At 37.1% G+C, this 18,986-nt stretch overlaps 1 pseudogene; it reads right to left on the bottom strand.

The window, feature by feature from the left end:
* Positions 1-223: 223 nt before the first annotated feature.
* On the bottom strand, positions 224-12,483 carry LOC139155287 (vomeronasal type-2 receptor 26-like; annotated as a pseudogene).
* Positions 12,484-18,986: the final 6,503 nt, after the last annotated feature.

Genomic DNA, 18,986 nt, shown 5'->3' with positions numbered 1-18,986 from the left:
TTACCCTGTTCGCAATGGTCGGGGACGCAATAACCGGGGGATCACTGTATTATACTTTATATTATTATATTATATTATATTATATTATATTATTATATTATAATTTATTAGTATTTCTTTCAATTTGGAATAACAATGGAGAATATAACTTTCTGACTATGTTTTCCAATTTAGTCAAATATTCTATGTGCGTATCAGATCAAAACAAAATGTTTGACTACATTCAGCAATTTCTTTTTATTCTTATTTCCTTTTTGTTAAGGTCTGGTCTCAGAAAAATAATGTAGCATTTGGGAAAAAAGATACAGATTAGCAGCCCAGCACTTGAGGCTAACATTGAGAAGATCTCCACAGCCATCATGTTTTTCCCCCTTGTACTCAGGTAGGTTGGAACAAAGGATATCCAAACACTGCAGAAAACCAACATACTGAAAGTGATAAACTTGGCTTCATTAAAACTATCTGGTAATTTCCTGGCAAAGAAGGCAACTATAAAACTGGTCATAGCCAAAAAGCCCATATAACACCTTGCAAAGTAAAACATAATAATGGACCCTTCCTTACATTGTAGGATAGTTTTTCCAGGCTCTGAATGCAAGTCAACATCTGGAACAGGAGGAGAGATGGACAGCCATACAATACAAATCCCAACCTGAATTAAGAAGCCAAATAAAAGAAGAACATAGCCCAATCTTTTCCCCACCCACTGGTTCATCCTGCTTCCTGGCTTGGTTGCCATGAAAGCCAGGACCACAGTCAGAGTTTTGGCCAGAACACAGGAAACAGCTACAGAGAAGATGATGCTGAAACCAGTTTGTCGGAGAAGACATACCACTTGATTGGGCTGACCAAGGAATAGCAATGCACAAAGGAAACAGAGCACAAGGGTAACAAGGAGAATATAGGTGATATCCCGGTTGCTGGCTTTGACAATGGGAGTGTTGTGATGCACCAAAAATGTCCTTAGTACCAGAACTGTGATTGTTGAGAAGAAAAGAGAAAAACAGAGTAAAGTGATCCCCAAAGGTTCTTTATATGACAAGAAACTTATATCTTTGGGAATACATGAATCCTGCTTTTTGTTGGGATAATTTTCCTCTGTGCAATCATAACAGTCATTCAGATCTGAAATGGAAAGAATGTATCATGAAACTCATATGGATTCATAAATGTTTATAATATTATATAGGATTAAAGATTACATTACACTTTACTCCAAGTAGAAAAGAATTGTCTTAATTATGGCTAGGTATGTGAAATCAGCATACATATCTCTTATTTGAGCAATAATATTATCGATATACTCTTATTTGAAAGCACCACACAAAAAAATTTCCCATCACAGGGAATGGAATTGTGGCTATCAAATGTTTTATCGAAGCCATACAGCAGATCTCAAGATATTTTTTCCTCTCTAGTTGTGGAGTCCTTATCAATAAAGTTTATAAAATCCCACAGTTATCATTATTTTTGTAAAATATTTAGGAACTTAGTTTGATATAGGTCAGTGACGGCAAACTTTTTTTCTTTGGTTGTTGAAAGCAAATGTGCGTGTACATGCATGAGTTCCCACACCCATAATTCAATGCCTATAGATGACCAAAATGGCCTCTCCCACCTCCCGGAGGCCCTCTAAAGGCCTGAAACAACCCATTTTCCAAACTCTGATGGGCCTGATAGGCCCATTTTTCACCCACCTCAGGCTCCAGAAGCAAAAATTCCCTCACCAACCCCCAGAGACTCTCCAGTACCTGAAAATGCCCTCCCAGAGCCTCCAGGCAAACCAAAAATCAGCTGGCCTACACACACTTACACATTGAAGCTGAACTAGGCCAATGGCTTGTACACCAGCAGATATAGCTCCCTGTGCCACCTGTGGCACATTCTATAGGTTCGCCATCACTGGTATAGGCAGTTATCCAGAGAAAGATAAACTGTATCTCTGATTTAAATGCATTTTTTTAATCGGGAGAAGGAAGACAAAGAAAAGGAGAGGATGAGAGGGAGGAGGAGAGAGAGGAAGGGAAGGGGGGAGGGGCAATGGAGACTGCTTTACACATTGACAAACAGTATATCTTTCTGGAAGAGACAGACTGACTAATATTCTTACCCTCAGTTTCTGCAATTTTTCCTTCTGGACATGGGTTACAAGAGTAGCAGCAGAATGGTTTACCCTCTATGGTTTGTTTACTAGATCCTGGATAACAGCTTGGGGTACAGAGAGAAATGGGCTGTGACTAGCTTGCAAAGAAACAAATCAACAACATACATTATAGTCTTAAAATGATTTTCTTTATAAGCATTGCTTTTAGGGGGCTTTTTATCCTGTATTTTATGTCAACCATAAAGTATATCCATGTCTTAAGGGATTATTTCTACTAATAATAACATCTTAAAATATTGAATTGCCACTTAAATTTCATAGATTATATTTTGTAATAGTTTTATAATATTATATAATATAGTTAGTTTTGTTTTAATAACCTCAACAAACTATGTCAAAAAAGCTATTGATAAAAGGCTATTTCAATTTTCAAGAATGATAAGTAAAAAGAAAAATAAATAAATATTCCAATATCACTATATTTGAATATGATCAAGAAAGTATTTCTTTTATAAGACATGTTGTACTAAAACTATTACACTGGACATAGACTCGGCAGGATAATTATGTTTGCATGAAGAAAGAAAACAGGCATAATAATTCTCTTGTCTATACTAAGGGATACTCAACATACAGATAATAGAAAAATAATGTACCAATTTTATTCTAGTTTGATTGTATCCTGTGATTGGTTCTGATACTGATATTTGAAGAAGATTATCAACAAATGTACAGAAGAAGAAGTTTGAGAGTAGTCTGGAAAATACGTCTATGAGGAAGGGCTCATCCACAAAAGAAATTACATAGAGCTTTAATAGCTGGCACTTCTACAGCTAGCAGATTTGATTTGGTCTTGTTTCCACCACTCCCAATAAGCAAAGTTGTAAACCGGAATAGGGAATTGTATTTTATTTTTTAAAAAATCATTATAAAAGCTTCCCTCTGATGCTATGGACTTGCACCAATATTAATATGACCATCTGCAGAGAAAGCTTTAGGGATAACAGAGCATAGGAAGGTAATTGCAAGATCTCCAAGATTTCTCCCAGTTCTAGTATACTGTTTATTATTTTTATTGATTTCTATTTACATTTTGAAACTAAATATTATTATTTTTTCCTTGATTGCTCAAAGAAAAAATTCAGTGTAAATCAGAGGAACTAAACTACTCTAGGTTTTCTTTTTCTGAAAATTTGGGAAGAACTCACGTATATTTAATATTATTCAACTCTGATATTATTAATTGTTAGTCCTGGTTATACCCAGGAATACATTCAGCAAAACAGTATGAAAATTAAAAGAATTACATACTGTTGACTCATTTCAAATAGTGCCTGGTTTGCCTATATCAGTACTTTTTATTTAATTGATTTAGGTAAATTGATTGTCATCTAAATGTGATTTTTAACTACTCTAACTATGAATTTAATTCAACCATTATACACCAATTCCTATGAACTGTAGAGCAAGTGAACTTGCATCACTTTCATAATTCAATTAGGATTTAAAATAATAGTTAAGATAAAGTGGTCACACATGGAAAAGAACATCCCAAGTACAGTAGTCAATTTCCGGAACCTACCTGGTTAAACCAGCTGTTCCATGATATGGTATCTTCTTTGATAATTAACATTTTGTTTGGAGGAGAATGTGGATCTATCCTTCCTATTTTTACTACTGTCTGATTTTCCAAGAAAATAAAATTGATGACATCAAATCCAGCTAGCAAATTGCCATCTTGATCAAAAGCCATTTTTTCCCCAATACTGTTATTAAATGTGATACGTCTCAAAAAGTTAGGAAGCTAAATTGAAATGAAAAGGCAATACCTCTACAAATCAAATGATCAAGGGTATTTTTCAATATTTAAATAACATGCCTTTAGTTATTCGTTGAAAGGATATTTATTATTTAAATGAATTCCATAGTTTCCCTATTCTTGGTACATTCTTTGCACCGAATTCTGTCAGGTGCAAGTAAACACTGTTTCAATGGCTAATAAATCCTGTGGACAATGTCTGATTGCTAGAATAAAGCAGAATGTTAGGTATGTCTTTTGGAAATCAAAACATAATAGTCCATGTATTACACAGGATCACATACATTAGAAACTATCAATTATTATTGCTTTAGTGCAGGGGTCAGCAACTCCTGGGCCATGGCCCATTATTGGATCCTGAGCTGTTTGGAATCAGGCCACCAAAATGTCAGGTTAGCCTGCCACTCTTGCAAATGGAGCTGTGCACATGCATGCTCTTGCGGGCTGACTCACATGGAACCATCAACCACTCTGGCTGGGCTACAAACCTGGAAAGGTTGGGGAAGTGTATTAGAACAAAGAGGAGCCACAAAGACCAGCAATGGAAACTTCAAGACTCCATTAAATTGAAATAATTTCATGAGATCAAAAAAGAAAAGCAAATAATTGCCAGGTTTTTTAGTTAAGATTCATTACCTGCCAAAATGAATGAATCTGTAGTCCACGATCCATTACTGTTTTGTGTCTGAGTCCAGATGTAGACATAGCATGTAAAGCATAGGCAACTGCATAGACAGCATTGTAGATACTGTAGCTGTATCCAGACATGGACATTTCAAAAAAGAGGGCAGGGACTCTCTCCAGTTTCTCCTGCCCAGTACAAATATTCTCCACTTCTTCATTAATAAACATACCTAGAAATCGGCAGTTAAAGACCTGCTCCCAAAAGCCTTTGAAAAAGCCATCTCTTTTAATAGTGGAAGGACTTCGACTCTCAATAAACTGCTGAAATCCAGACATATCATTGGATTGAAATGCAAAACCTAAAGCTCCATGGAAAATTTCTAAATCCCAATATCTTTGAAATCCAAAGGAACTAATCTCCATTTGAGCTGTAGTAATCCATACTTTGCCTAGGGGTTTCCGAGGTTTACTGTCTACATCTTCATCTGATAGATAAGATACAAATCTAAACAAGCCCAGGGAATGAGATTCGCCATAGGCTAGTATCACTGTAACCTTTTTACTGATCAAAGCATCATAAATCTTCTCTCCTTTATGTAGCATCTCAAAAATATCACTAATAAAAGTTACAACAGGGATTTTTTGTATGAAAGCAAGACAGACACCCTTCTGAGAAAACATGGGAAACACAGTTTGCACAAATCTTTCTCCATTCTCATTATCCATAATCACCACCCCAATCCATATCCATCTGAAGTGCAGAAGTAGAGTCAGAATCCCCTCATATTGAAGCTCTTCCCTAGGGACCATCTGATAAAAGGGAAGACCAGGAGATTTGTTCTTCATCACTGGAGTGGAACTATAGGTGAGCTAAAGAGATCCATAAAGGTGAGATATGTTAAAGATGAAAGACAAATTTAATATGTACAAATGGACAGTTTATACAAATTATATAAATATGGGAATATGGAAGAAAATGTGGCAAAGTGCAGTTAAATTTTACCTTGTGTCATATAAAAAGATAACTTTTATTAAATTATGTATTGAAAATATATATCAATGTTTGAATTGTCTAAAATGTTTCAAGGAATACTAAACTTGCGCTGGAAGTATGAAAAGGGAAAGGGAATATTTCCGTATTTTTATTTGTTAATTATATGCTACTTGTCTAACATTTTCAAACTTTAAAAAGTTAAATATCAAAAGAATTAATGTTAGGAAGAGTTATATGAAAACTAAGACTGAAGAGATAGATGGCCAAGGAGTGAGATCTTCTTTTCTCCCTATCAACAATCAATTTTTTAAAAAGGCTATGATATTCCAAATCAAATATTCAAAGCCAAATTTTAAAGTATTTTTAAGGCCAGGAGTGTGGAAGAATATGGTACAAGGTTCCACAAGGTGGGGGCCACAGCAAAAAAGGCTATTCTCCTTGAGCCCACTAGCCCAAATTCCTTAACATAGTCCATAGCAAGATCCTTCCACTGGAGCCAAAGAGCAGCCTAATTCTACCCATTATTCTTTCCTACTATCTTTGAGATATGGTCTGTGAATGGAAACAATCTAGTTTGCTCAGTGTTAGAAAAATTTCCAGGAGAATAAAAGGGAAAAAACTTTATTTTAGACAAAATAATAAAAAAAGAGTAGTATGCATATGGTGATCAGAGAGATTGCAGAAAACAGTCCGTGTATCTCTATGGTAATTTGCTCATACAGTGATACCTCGTCTTACAAACCCCTCTTCATACAAACTTTTCATGATATGAACCCGGTGTTTAAGATTTTTTTGCCTATTCTTCTGAACTATTTTCACCTTACGAACTTGAGCCACTGCTGCCGCTGGGATGCCCTGAAGCGCTGGGATTTCCCTGAGCCTCCCCTCACTGGGAATCCCTGCCTCCGGACTTCCATTGGCAGCTGAAACCTACATAGGCTGATGCTAATTCTTCCTTTTCCAATAAGTTCAATTTGTGTTTTATTAATATCATCTGCTGTTTCTTTTCTTACCTGTCATGTTCTTCTTGTAGCTCCTTTACTCGTTTTTTATATTCTTCTTCTAACTTTTCCCTATTTAGTCTTTTTCCTTTTTGTTCTTTAGCCATGTAAGTAAGTGTCATTCCTCTTATTATAACTTTAGTTATATTCCATAGATTTTGTAAACTAGTTTGCTCTTTTTTATGGGTTTGGAAAAATAGTTGTACAGTAAATCTTTCATTTTTTGTTTAAATTTTGGTGTTTGATTATCAACCTCTTTAGTGTCCATCATGTTTTTTATTAGCTTTCCTTTCCAACTCATACTGATCGCATTATGATCTATGATTAGGTTAGTTTTTATTTCTATTTTCTCTATCTGTATATATACTTTTATTCAGTGAAGGGCTACCAAAATTTTTACTACCACACTGTGGGTGTGGCTTATGCAGGATGCCCTGCATTTTCTTTAACATCTTTCAGTGCAAATTGGGTGATGAAAATAATTACCCAAGTTTATTTTTCCATAGCAAATATTTATGTCATTTTTTTAATGTGTACTTCTTGAAATGTTATTATGTATTATTATGTATAATTGTTTTTTGTTTAATTGATTGAACAATTTCCTCCTCTTTTGTGGTGCATTTAATCTGTTAACATTCACAGAATATACTTCTAATCTTTGTCCCGTTACTTTACTTATATTTGGGGCTAACCGCCCTAGTACTTCTGACTTCCTTTGATTCTCCTATCCTGCCATCTCCATTATTCTTTCTTCCTATCACCACTATCACCTCTTCTTGCCTTTCATTATCTAATACTTCCTTCTGTCTCATACCTTTCATCTTTATTTTACTTCTTTCACTTTCTGCTCTCATCTCCCTTTCCTCTATTTCTTGTTCTCCCCCAAAATTTTTATAATAAAATTCTTCTGCCTTTTCCATTAAATCAATTCTCACCCTTTTATCCTCCCAAGAGACCATAATTCTTTCTGGTACCAACCATCTAAAATTTACATTATGTCATATTAGTTTTGATGTGAAGAAGAAATAGGGTTTCCTAAGGTCTCTAATTCTTTTTGGCACCTGTTTCAAAACTGCCAGCTGTCTTCCCTTATATTCAATTGGATCGTACCTTGCCCTGTGTAATATCTCATCCCTGATTAATTTCTTGACCAATTTTACATGGATTTCTTTGGGGATATTGTGACATTTTGCGTAGTGTGAATGTGGTAAATTTCATAAATCTCAGTGAGCATTTCCTTTTTTCCGGTGCCTAACACTTTCACCAAAATTTATGACATAATCTCTGAAAGATCTTCTCCACTTCTCTTAAATTCTGGAAACATAGATAGTGGTTGGCCTTTTCAGTTTCAAGAAGAGAAACCGTATTTTCTAATTCCTTATTGGGTAGGGTCAGTCTTGTATTCATTTCATCTAGTCTTTTTTGTTCAGCATCCATTTTATTTTCTATCTCTTGTAACCTTTGTTCATTTTTCAATATTTGTTGCTGAAATTGTTCGGGGGGTTTTGTCCATATTCTGTATTCTCTCTTTAAGTTCCCCATGTCATTTCCGATCTCTCCAATTTCTTTTTTAATGTCATTATGACTTTTATTCATATTCTCTTGCATTTTTAAGAGCATCACCTGCAAATCTTTAAATGAGCTGGATCTCTCCCTTAAATCATATCATCTAATGATCTCCGTGTTGAGGGCCTGGGGATCACTGATAATGATTGATTAATTGATCTTCTTACTGACCCAAGCCTTGTTGGATTAGATACACTCATCATTTTGCTGCACCACTTCCACCATCCCTCCAATTTAGTACTCTTTTCCTTATATTTCTCCACAATTCAATAACAATATAAAAACAATATAACTCTATTAATCTCCTATCTTGCTTCCTTTCTATAAATTGGTCTAACTCCATATTTTATAATCTGATTTGTGTTACAGCTCTATATTATATCAAAATATGGTTTTTAGTATGTACAAATATAAATAGGATGTATAAATATAAATATACAATTGCTCAAATGCAAATATCTAGTCAGTAGTTTTTTCTCTTAACTAGTATAAATATCAATATATTACTAATTATGCTAATAAATATATTAATGCTATTTATGTTAAATTAATCAGTTAATCAATTCTAATTCATTTTTCTATAAGAAGTCAGAAAATTCAACAATTAGAAAATCAGACCATAAGCATGTACACAAATATAAACAAATGAAACACTTTCAGATGTCAATCAGTCCATTTCATTTCATTTAGTCCAGTCAGTTCCTATTTCCAATACAAAACAATCCCTTCAGTTCTCAATTCTTTCAGTTCTTACAAGTTTTTTTCCTCCCCAGTCACACCAGATCAAAATCAATTGACTAATCAAAGTTTTATCTCAGTCCAAAATAACCAGTAGTCCAATCACACTTAATCTTACTTTTAATCCTGCTAGTCCTAAATTGAAGTTTCTTTTCAGTAAGCCTTTCAATATGACTCAGTGTTCTTTAATTTAACAGCTTCTATAAAGTTCTTTAAAGGTTTTTTTATGTTATGTGCTCCTTGGTAGCAGATCTTAGTAGTAGATCCATATAATATGAAAAAATCTATTACTGGTTCTTCATACCTCAGTTTTCTGGGTTTTTGCCTGATTCTACATGATCCAAAACAAAATTTAGTCAGTGTCTCTTTTCCTCCTTTTATGCTGTCATCTCCGTTCACTGCTTTTCAGAGGGGGACTCTCCCCTCCATTCCTTGCTGGCTCTTCTGTTGTATAAGACACTCCCGAGGTTCAATCCCAGGTTATAATGATCTTCTATCCAAAGCATGTAGAATATCATGTAATTCTTTGCCTGTCTTTATCACAAAGTCATTCAGCTAGTTAATTGCAACTGACTGCAAGCTGGGAGCACCCTCCGTCCACCATTATGCATCATCTCCTTGTCCAATCACTTTTCCAGGGTCACTCTGGTCTGCTGACCAGACTGCTGTCTCAGCATAAGCTACCAGGACTTCCCGATCTTCCGATCTCTCTCCGGGGAATCTACGGCTCCCGAGAAGCACCCAATCAATCAAGGCATCTGGAATATCTCAGAGCTCCACTCCGTTCCATCCATTCGGGTCTGCAGCTAGCCCCACTCCTTGGTAGGCCATTCAATTCTCTCTCTCTGTTCAAACTCATCCAATCCATACATACCCTAACACTCTATATACATTCAAACAAATAGACAACCTTCCATAAACAAAACCTCCCTTAAAACAAAAATTAAAACACAAGGCCACAGATGTAAAAAAAAGTTGCCCCCCTCCACCAGAGAGTCTACTCTCTCCTCTAAATGAGGAGGCAATAGTGTTTCTACATATGTCTTTTCATTATAAACAGTCCTATATAAAGAGGGGGGGAAATCATTCTTGGCTTGGTATATGGAATTATACATCTGCCATTAGTAGTAATTAGCGTCAGTGATATATTTTTATATATGTATATGTTTATATACATGAGATGGGTACTAATAAGAGAGAAACATTAGGACAGGGACGGTAGGCATGCTGTATATGCATGCCCATTACTGACCTCTTAGGAATCAAGTGAGATCAACAGTGGATAGTCTAAGGGTAAGGTTTTGTAGGTTTGGTGACGAAAATACAGACTCAGGTAGTGAGTTCGAGGCATAAACTACTCAGTTGCTGAAGTCATATTTTCTACAGTTAAGTTTGGAGCGGTTTAGAGTTTGTATCTATCCTGTGCTTGTGTATTGTTGTGATTGAAGCTGAAGCAGTTATTGACAGGTAAGATGTTGTAGCAGATGATTTTATAAGCTATGCTTAGGTTGTGTCGAAGGTGATGTAGTTCTAAGCTTTCTAAGCCTGGGATTTCAAGTCTGGTTGCGTAAGATATTCTGTTGTGAGTATAAATCCTATCTCTGAAATTGTTTGATGGATTTTTGATTGACTATATGTACATTATTTATTTATTTTTTATTTATTTTATTTATTAGATTTGTATGCCACCCCTCTCCACAGAACATTATAAGAACATTATAAGAAAAAACTTTAAAAGGAATGAATGTCTAGCTGAGAAGATGAAAATGTAAAGAAAACTTTATTTATTATTATACTCCAAATAAAAAGCTAAAGAACATTTCCTTATCTTGGAGATTAGCTGCATCAAATCTGATGAACAGTTAGTCAGACTCCAGAATTGTATAGAGAAATAGAAATAGAAAAACAGAGAAAAAATAGAGAACAGAGAAAAAAATGAAGAAAAGAGAAACTTCACAAGTATTTCCTACCTGAGGAATCTTGTAAATATCCAGGAGAATCTTCATAGCAAGAGAAGTAAGGGAATCCAGTCCACCAATCACTGCAATCAGCTTCTTTTTCATGTTGCAACTATAGTTTGGAAAGAAATTCTCCAATGTGTACAAAAGGAGCATAGTGGAATGATAGGTCCATTTTCCACTATAGTAATTGTCAAAAATTTGGAATCCCAAAGTGATATTGGGAAGTATTTGAGGATTGTCATTAATCTTCTTTACTGCAAAGACCAAAGCCAGGATATGTTGATAATGCTTCGGAACTATTCTGGAATGAATATTGTGTTATGTTTCATACATCAAATATATCACATTTAACCTATTGTATAAATATCTAAAATACATCACAGTTTTATGTACAATATATAACATAAAGTGCCATACACATACATTTATGAAGATTAGAGTTACTTACCATATTTTCGGTGTATTAGATGCATCTTTTTCCTTACCCAAATGGGCTGATAATTAGGGTGCATCTTATACACTGAATGTAGCTTTTTTCCTTGCCCTAAATAGCTCCTAATGATCTTCCCAGCTCTTACCTTGCAGCCTCTTTCATTGTTTCTCTCTGTGAAGAATGTTTTCCAAGCCCTAAATCTTTGTAGAGTTTGTTTCATTACTCTAACTTACTCTGAGTAAGTTTCTTTCTAACCCTAACTAGGTGCTAATGATGTTCCCAGATCTTACCACTTGCAAGCTCTTTCATTGTTAACTTCCGCCAAGAATGTATTCCAAACCCTGCCTTTGATTTTTTTTTCATTCTCTGTTTGCTCCAAATGTTTTTTCCTAGCCCTAACCAGATGGTAATGTTGTTCCCAGCTTTTACAGCTTGCAAGCTCCTTCATTGTTAATCTCTGCCAAGAATGTATTCCAAAATCTGTCTTTGTAGGGTTTTTTTTTTCATTTACTTGCTCCAGATATTTCTTTCCAGCCCTAACCAGGTGCTATTAATGTATCCAAGCTCTTTCATTGTTACTCTCTGTGAAGAATGTTTTCAAGCCCTAAGTCTTTGCAAGGTTTGTTTTATTACTCTGACTTGCTCTGAGCAAGTTTCTTTCAGCTCTTTCACTGTTACTCTCTGCAAAGAATAAGGTTTTCCAAGCCCTAAATCTTTGCAGGGTTTTTTCCATTGCTGTACTTGCAATGTAAGGAAGCTCTGAGGAAGGTATTGGCTGGGATGTGAGTTCAGATGGGGATGGCTAGCTTTCCACCTGGTTCTTTTCTTTTAAAGAGAGAGAGAGAAAAAAGGGGGTGGGAAAATAACAAGCTTCTCTAGAGAAAGAAATGTGTATCTACCATCAATTGCAATGTAAAGAAAGAAAGAAAGAAAGAAAGAAAGAAAGAAAGAAAGAAAGAAAGAAAGAAAGAAAGACAGAATTACACTGCAATTGATGGGAGATACACATTTCTTTCTCTAGAGAAGCTGGTTATTTGCCTGCTCCCTTTTCTCTCTCACTCACTCACTCTCTCTCACTCACTCTCTCTCTCTTTAAAAGAAAAGAATCTGGTGGAAAGCTAGCCGCCCCCAGCCAAACTCACACTACAGCCAATCCCATGTGAATAATCTTCATCAGATTTTCCTCAGCTGGGCTTGGCTTCCCACTTGTGGCTGCTATGTCTTCAGAACCTGGAGCTGTCATGCAGCTGCAGAGTGATGCCAGTTCTAAGTCCAGCTAGAGCAGAAGGGGGCTGAATCTGAACCGTGGAGTGGTGGGTAGGGGGAGAGAACCAGGAGGAGAACCGAGTCTGGCATGACTGATGGAGAAATTCTGGGAGTTGAAGTCCACAAGTCTTAAAGCTGCAAGTTGGAATACCCACAAGTTAGAGGTTAGGAGTGCAAGGATCTTCAAACCTGGAAAGTTTAAGGCTTGTGGACTTCAACTCCCATTTCTGAACTAGCATGACTGGTGGAGGAATTCTGGGAGTTGAAGTCCACAAGTCTTAAAGCTGTCAGTTTGAAGACCCCTGAGTTAGAGGTTAGGAGTGCAAGGGTCTTCAAGCCTGGCAGGTTTAAGGCTTGTGGACTTCAACTCCCATTTCTGAGCTAGCATGACTGGTGGAGGAATTCTGGGAATTGAAGTCCACAAGTCTTGAAGCTGTCAAGTTTGAAGTTTGTAAAAAGTGTACATGGTTTTAAAAAGTATACATGGTTGTAAAAAGTATTCTGCTACACTGGTATTTTATTAAACAATATAATACTACACCATTTGGTTCAGAATGCTTTTTTCCTTGTTTTCCTCAGCTAAAATCTTGGTGGGTCGTATACATCGGTGCGTCTTATACACCGAAAAATACGGTATATTTACCTTTCTTGAAGACACATTTTAAATACTCCATTTTGAAAAACAAAAAGTTATTTTTAGCAATATAGAGTAAACCAATCAAATCTAATACTTTCTACCATTAACATAGATACATAGCCCATGTGTTTGAAATAAAAGTACCGTATTTTCCGGCGTATAAGACGACTTTTTAACCCCTGAAAATCTTTTCCAAAGTGGGGGGTCGTCTTATACGCCGGATACTGCGCCCATTCGGTGCCGAAGTCATTCATACGCAGCAGCCACAGCCGCGGGCGGGAGGAGGCCGGGAGCGGGATTGAGGGGGAGGGAGCGGACCCGCGCTCACTTTTGGCTCCGGGGACTGCGGGTGGTTACGGCGCCGAAAGGAAAAAGAAGTTGCTGAGCGTCCCTTCGTCGTAAACCCGATGGGAGGCGATGCCGCAAGATGCCGTCTCCTCGAGCGCTCCTTTGCCGTCCCAAAGCTCCCCGAACTCCCGCCTGTGAAGAGAAACCAAATGGGAAAATAAAAAAACAAGGCGTCGGGCGAGCGCCAACCGATTCCGGAGCTCCCTCGCCGGCTTCATCGACGCGCTGCTGTTGCTGCTGTCGCTGCCGCCTGAGGCGGCGGCACTCGAATCTGGCATGGTGGAAAATCTTTGCCTGCCTCCAGATTTTCCACCACGCCAGATTCGAGTGCCGCCTCCTCAGGCGGCAGCGATAGCAGCAACAGCAGCGCGTCGATGAAACCGGCAAGGGAGCTCCGGAATCGGTTGCCGCTCGCCCGACGCCTTGTTTTTTTATTTCCCCCTTTGGTTTCTCTTCACAGGCGGGAGTTCGGGGAGCTTTCGGCCGGCAAGGGAGTGCTCGAGGAGACGGCGTCTTGTGGCATTGCCTCCCGTCGGGTTTACGACGAAGGGACGCTCAGCAACTTCTTTTTCCTTTCGGCGCCGTAGCCACCCGCAGTCCCCGGAGCCGAAAGTGAGCGCGGGTCCGCTCCGCCCGCCCGGTTTGCAAGTGGCGGAGATCCCGGGCTGCTTGGCCGAGCGGGGCTTCCATTCAGGACAGGGGCAGGAGGGAGGGAGGGAGGGAAGGGAAACGCAGCCCTTTGCCTCAGCCCGCCGGCTCCACCAACACCCCGTTGCTCGCTCACTCGTTCGTTCGTTCCTCCCCCCCTTCCTTTCCCTCGCCGCCGCAACACAGAAGGGGAGCGAAGGCATGTGCGTCAGAAGAGGGCTGCTTGGCCGAGCGGGGCTTCCATTCAGGACGGGGGCAGGAGGGAGGGAGGGAAGGGAAACGCAGCCCTTTGCCTCAGCCCGCCGTCTCCACCAACACCCTGTTTCTCGCTCGCTCGCTCGTTCCTCCCCCCCTTCCTTTCCCTCGCCGCCGCAGCACAGAAGGGGAGCGAAGGTATGTGCGTCAGAAGAGGGGTAGTCTTATACGGCGAGTATATCTCAAATTCTATATTTTAACTAGAAAAGTTAGGGGGTCGTCTTATACGCCCAGTCGTCTTATACGCCGGAAAATACGGTAACTGAAAATGATAGTAAAATGAATTTTTAAAAAAGCTGCAAATGAATCATAAAGCAAATTTTTGTGATACAGATGTTGGTAGGACAAAACAATCAGAAATCTAATCTGCAATGCCCAATTTTCTTTAGTAAAACAAGTACTCTTTATAAAATATTAGTTTAATATATTTTAAAGATATATTGATGCACCAAAGTAATTACATTCTGTTTTGCCTAATAAAAAAATGCCTGAGAAGCAACATTTCTTAAAATTGCATTTAGAAGAATTAAACACATTGTTTAATTAAGTCAATGCTATATATGTATACAATTGACAACTCTTCATAAAGATCCCCAAATTTCATTATTTCATGCTATTGTTTCTATAGTATAAAGTAGACAACAAGTATTCACTGCAAGACCAACATAATTAGGATAACAAATGAAAATGGATTCCTTACAGAAACTCTTCAGGCATTGTGGGTGGAGGTTTTATTCTGAAATCTTTGGCATAAGAAATGAAAACTCCATGAGAGGCTATGCAGCCAATGATGAGATCACCAGCCTGATGATATTTGTGAACTGGGTGTTCTGGATATTCAACCTTGCATTTCACTGTGGGAGCTCCATGTGGCATGTATGACAAAAAGATTAACAGCACTAACCCTGATATTGACATCCTAAACTTAAATCAGGATTAATTCATTTCTGCAAAATTTCCTTTCTCTAATTACCCAGAGTCAGAGGCAAAAAATTCACAACTATTATAAAGGTTTAGACCAATAAAAATATCCAAATATTAAATATTAGGGATCATATAAATACATGCATGCTTTTCTTCTTATCCTTATCCTTCCTTCAAATGGTAAAGAAGATATTGTGTTTATGCCATGATTCACGGATGAAATGATATACTGCTACAACAAATTGTGGAGCCAGATCACATAATTGCAAACTAATTGTATGGAAAATGGAATTGCTATCTCTTCAATGGTAAAATTCCTTATAGAATTGTAAAGAAAGCATGTTTGTCATATTAGAATAATTTGTATTGTATCCTCTTGAGAAAGAAACCATTATTTTCTATAAATAGTCCAAAAACGAACAAAAGTAACCAACAATATTAAGGTTTTGATTTACATTATATCTCTCTTTATTCGTCTTTAAACCAAACAGAAATTTTTATGCACCACATAATAGGTCAATGCAACTACTTATCAATTCCTATATTAATTTTCATACTTTTTTCCACATAAGAATATATTTATTATATCTTACATATACACCCCCTATCTTTTTACTATACCATGTTGTATCACCTAAAAAGTCTGCGTCACACGCAGATCTACCCCTCTTACTATTTCTTAATCTTTTCTTCTTTAAACAGATTTCAATTTTCTCCAACTACTTCACTTAAATAACAATATAAGTTATATATGGTAATAATAAGGATACCTTTCACCTATATAGTTTGAGAAATAGATTATTGACACAATTTTTTAAATGTATTATTATGTAATAATTCTACTATTTTTCTAAACTATTGGATTTGTATCTTTTCCCCTCTCCCCTCTTCTTTTTCTGGTTATATCCCCCCCCTTTTATTAATTTAATAAATAAATTATTTTTTGGGGGGAAAGATTTGGATTTACAGTTAAACACTACTACATTTATTATAGGAGTACAGTACTCTAATTTCAAACATGTTTATAACAAATCAAGGAAATGAGATTTGGATTATCCTGAGTTAAATTCGTAGAAACTCTTCTAGGGAGGCATATAATATTTTCTTATAATGAATTTTTGAGACATTTTTTGATATGGAGCACTTTCTTCTTTCACTATATTACAATGCAGTGGTAATACATTTAATTACAAAACTATGGAACATTTTAACATAATCCTCAAACTTTAGAATATAGTTGTACATTCTGGGATAAGATATTGCTCAATGGGGCTTCTTCTTTTTTTGTCACATTTCACATCCAAATTTCCTCAGTCCCACTAAAACTGGCTGCAATTTGGCTCCTGTCTACCCTTGCAGTTTCTTTATAGCATAGTCATATGGGATTTTTTTACATATATATGTGAACAGATATCTGGTTGATTTGATTATTAATTAAATTTCCAGCAGTAGCAGCAGTATTTTCTATCATGTACCCAAAGTTTCCAAGATCCTCCAAACCATGTGTACTTTTTTTGTTGATGCTGCAACTGGGAAGCAACAGGAAAATTATATACTATATTCCTTAAGAATATAAGCCCAATTCCACTACAATGGCATTCCACACACAAGAACATATTATTTTATTTTGAATTACAAATATTTACCAAAAATGTTTCTGTGAATATCTTTCTAATGAAACCAATGTGCATAAAGAAAATAGAAATTATTCCATTATAACATTTAGAAAACAGAAAAAAATCTAAGATCTAAGACCTGGTTTTGAATGAAATAGACAGATAATTTATGTGGTACATAATTCATAAAGTGCCTCAATATGCATGACCAATGTTCTCTCTAATTTTTTTTTCTGTATGTGTGGAAAAGTATAGTGTCTAAGCGGCACATTTTCATGCTTAAGTACATGATTTTTTTTCACAGATGTTACCCAAGACAACAATGAAATCAGTGTTATTTTAAAGTCAAAGTTATGTTTATTCAATGTACCTGCTTAATTAAAAGTGCTATATCAATAACAATTATAATACTGCAAGTCTGCAATATTAAAACACTTGCATAATGTTTATGGTAATGTACATGGTTAGTCACTGAAAGTCTGTCTCATCTTACAGTTTCTCATGTCCAGGAATGGCCTGCTTCTGACTACACCAATATTATTATAGTCAATCAGTACAATAACTTCATATTTGAAATATGTGAAAAAAAATTCAGAATATTAGTTTCACAATTCATGTAAACATAATTATCTCTGAGCATAACTGTTTTCGGATCTGGCAAACAATGGAAGTATACACTTAGAGAGAGAGGGGTTGTGGTTTCAGCTGATGTATGTTAATGAATTATCAGTTTCATAGAGAATTAATAGACTTGTATATTCTGCATGGAAATATTCCAAAGATCACAGAGAAAAATATGGAATGTTATACTTTCCTCTCTGTGTGACCTATTAAATAGGCTGTGTAAAATGTTATAAAATTATGTTTACCACAAATTAAGAATTACTGTTGTGGAAGGAGATGCAAAAGATTATTTCTGCATACGTTTAATATTAACCGCACCTTAAGAAATATCAAGTCATTGGGGATTTGAAACTAGATAAAACTAGATAAACTAATCTAAAATCCCCAATACTGTTAAAAAATCAATCATACCCATTCAGACAACAATCACAAATAACATTTATTGGCCAGGGGACTAAGATCTAATTGCCTCAAGGCTGGTCGCATAAATGAGCCTTAAGACTCTTGCAGAAGGCAAGGAAGGTGGGGCAGTGCGAATCTCTGTGGGGAGATAATTCCAGAGGGCTGGGCGCCCCATAGAGAAAGCTCTTTCCCCAGGCCTCACCAAATGATATTGTCTAGTTGACAGGACCTGGAGAAGGCCTGTCTGTGGGACCTAACCAGTCACTGGAACTCATACGGCAGAAAGTAGTCCCACAAGCAATCTGGCCTGATCATTACCAACACTTTGAATTGTATCCAGAAACCAATTGGCAGCCAATGCAGACCATGGAGTGTTGGAGAAACATGGGCATATCTAGGAAGGCTCATGAACAATCATGCGGCTGCATTTAGCACAATTTGTAGTTTCCAAACACTCTTCAAAGGTAGCCCATGTAGAGAGCATCGCAGTAGTCAAATCTCAAGGTGATAAAGGCATGCGTGACTGTGAATAGAGACTCCCTGTCCAAATAGGGTCACAACTGGTGCACCAGGCAAACCTGGGCAAACGTCTCCCTCACCACAGCCAAAAGATGATGGTCCAAGGTCACTTTAGGATTGAGGAGGATTCCAAATTGTAGACCTTCTCTGAAGGGGTTAAAAGTCTCCCCCCAAGGTAATGGATGGACAGATGGAGATGTCCTTGGGAGGCAGAACCCACAGCCACTCCATCTTGTCAGGGTTGAGTCTGAGTCTACTAACACACATCCAGGCCCTAACAGCCTCCAGACACCAGCACATTGCTTCCACTACTTTATCGAGTGGACACGGGATAGAGATGTATAGCTGAATATCATCAACATACTGATGATAACTCACTCCATGACCTCTGATGATCTCACCCAGTGGTTTCATGTAGACATTAAACAGCACAGGAAAGAGGAGCACTGTAAAACAGTGCCTCCCACTTCTAATCTCTCCAGCTGGTGCAGAAGGATACCATGGTTG

Source organism: Erythrolamprus reginae, unplaced genomic scaffold (assembly GCF_031021105.1).
Source record: "Erythrolamprus reginae isolate rEryReg1 unplaced genomic scaffold, rEryReg1.hap1 H_1, whole genome shotgun sequence".
NCBI lineage: Eukaryota > Metazoa > Chordata > Lepidosauria > Squamata > Dipsadidae > Erythrolamprus > Erythrolamprus reginae.
Note: the sequence above shows the minus strand (reverse complement) of the source record. Positions and strands in the feature narration are given on the sequence as shown.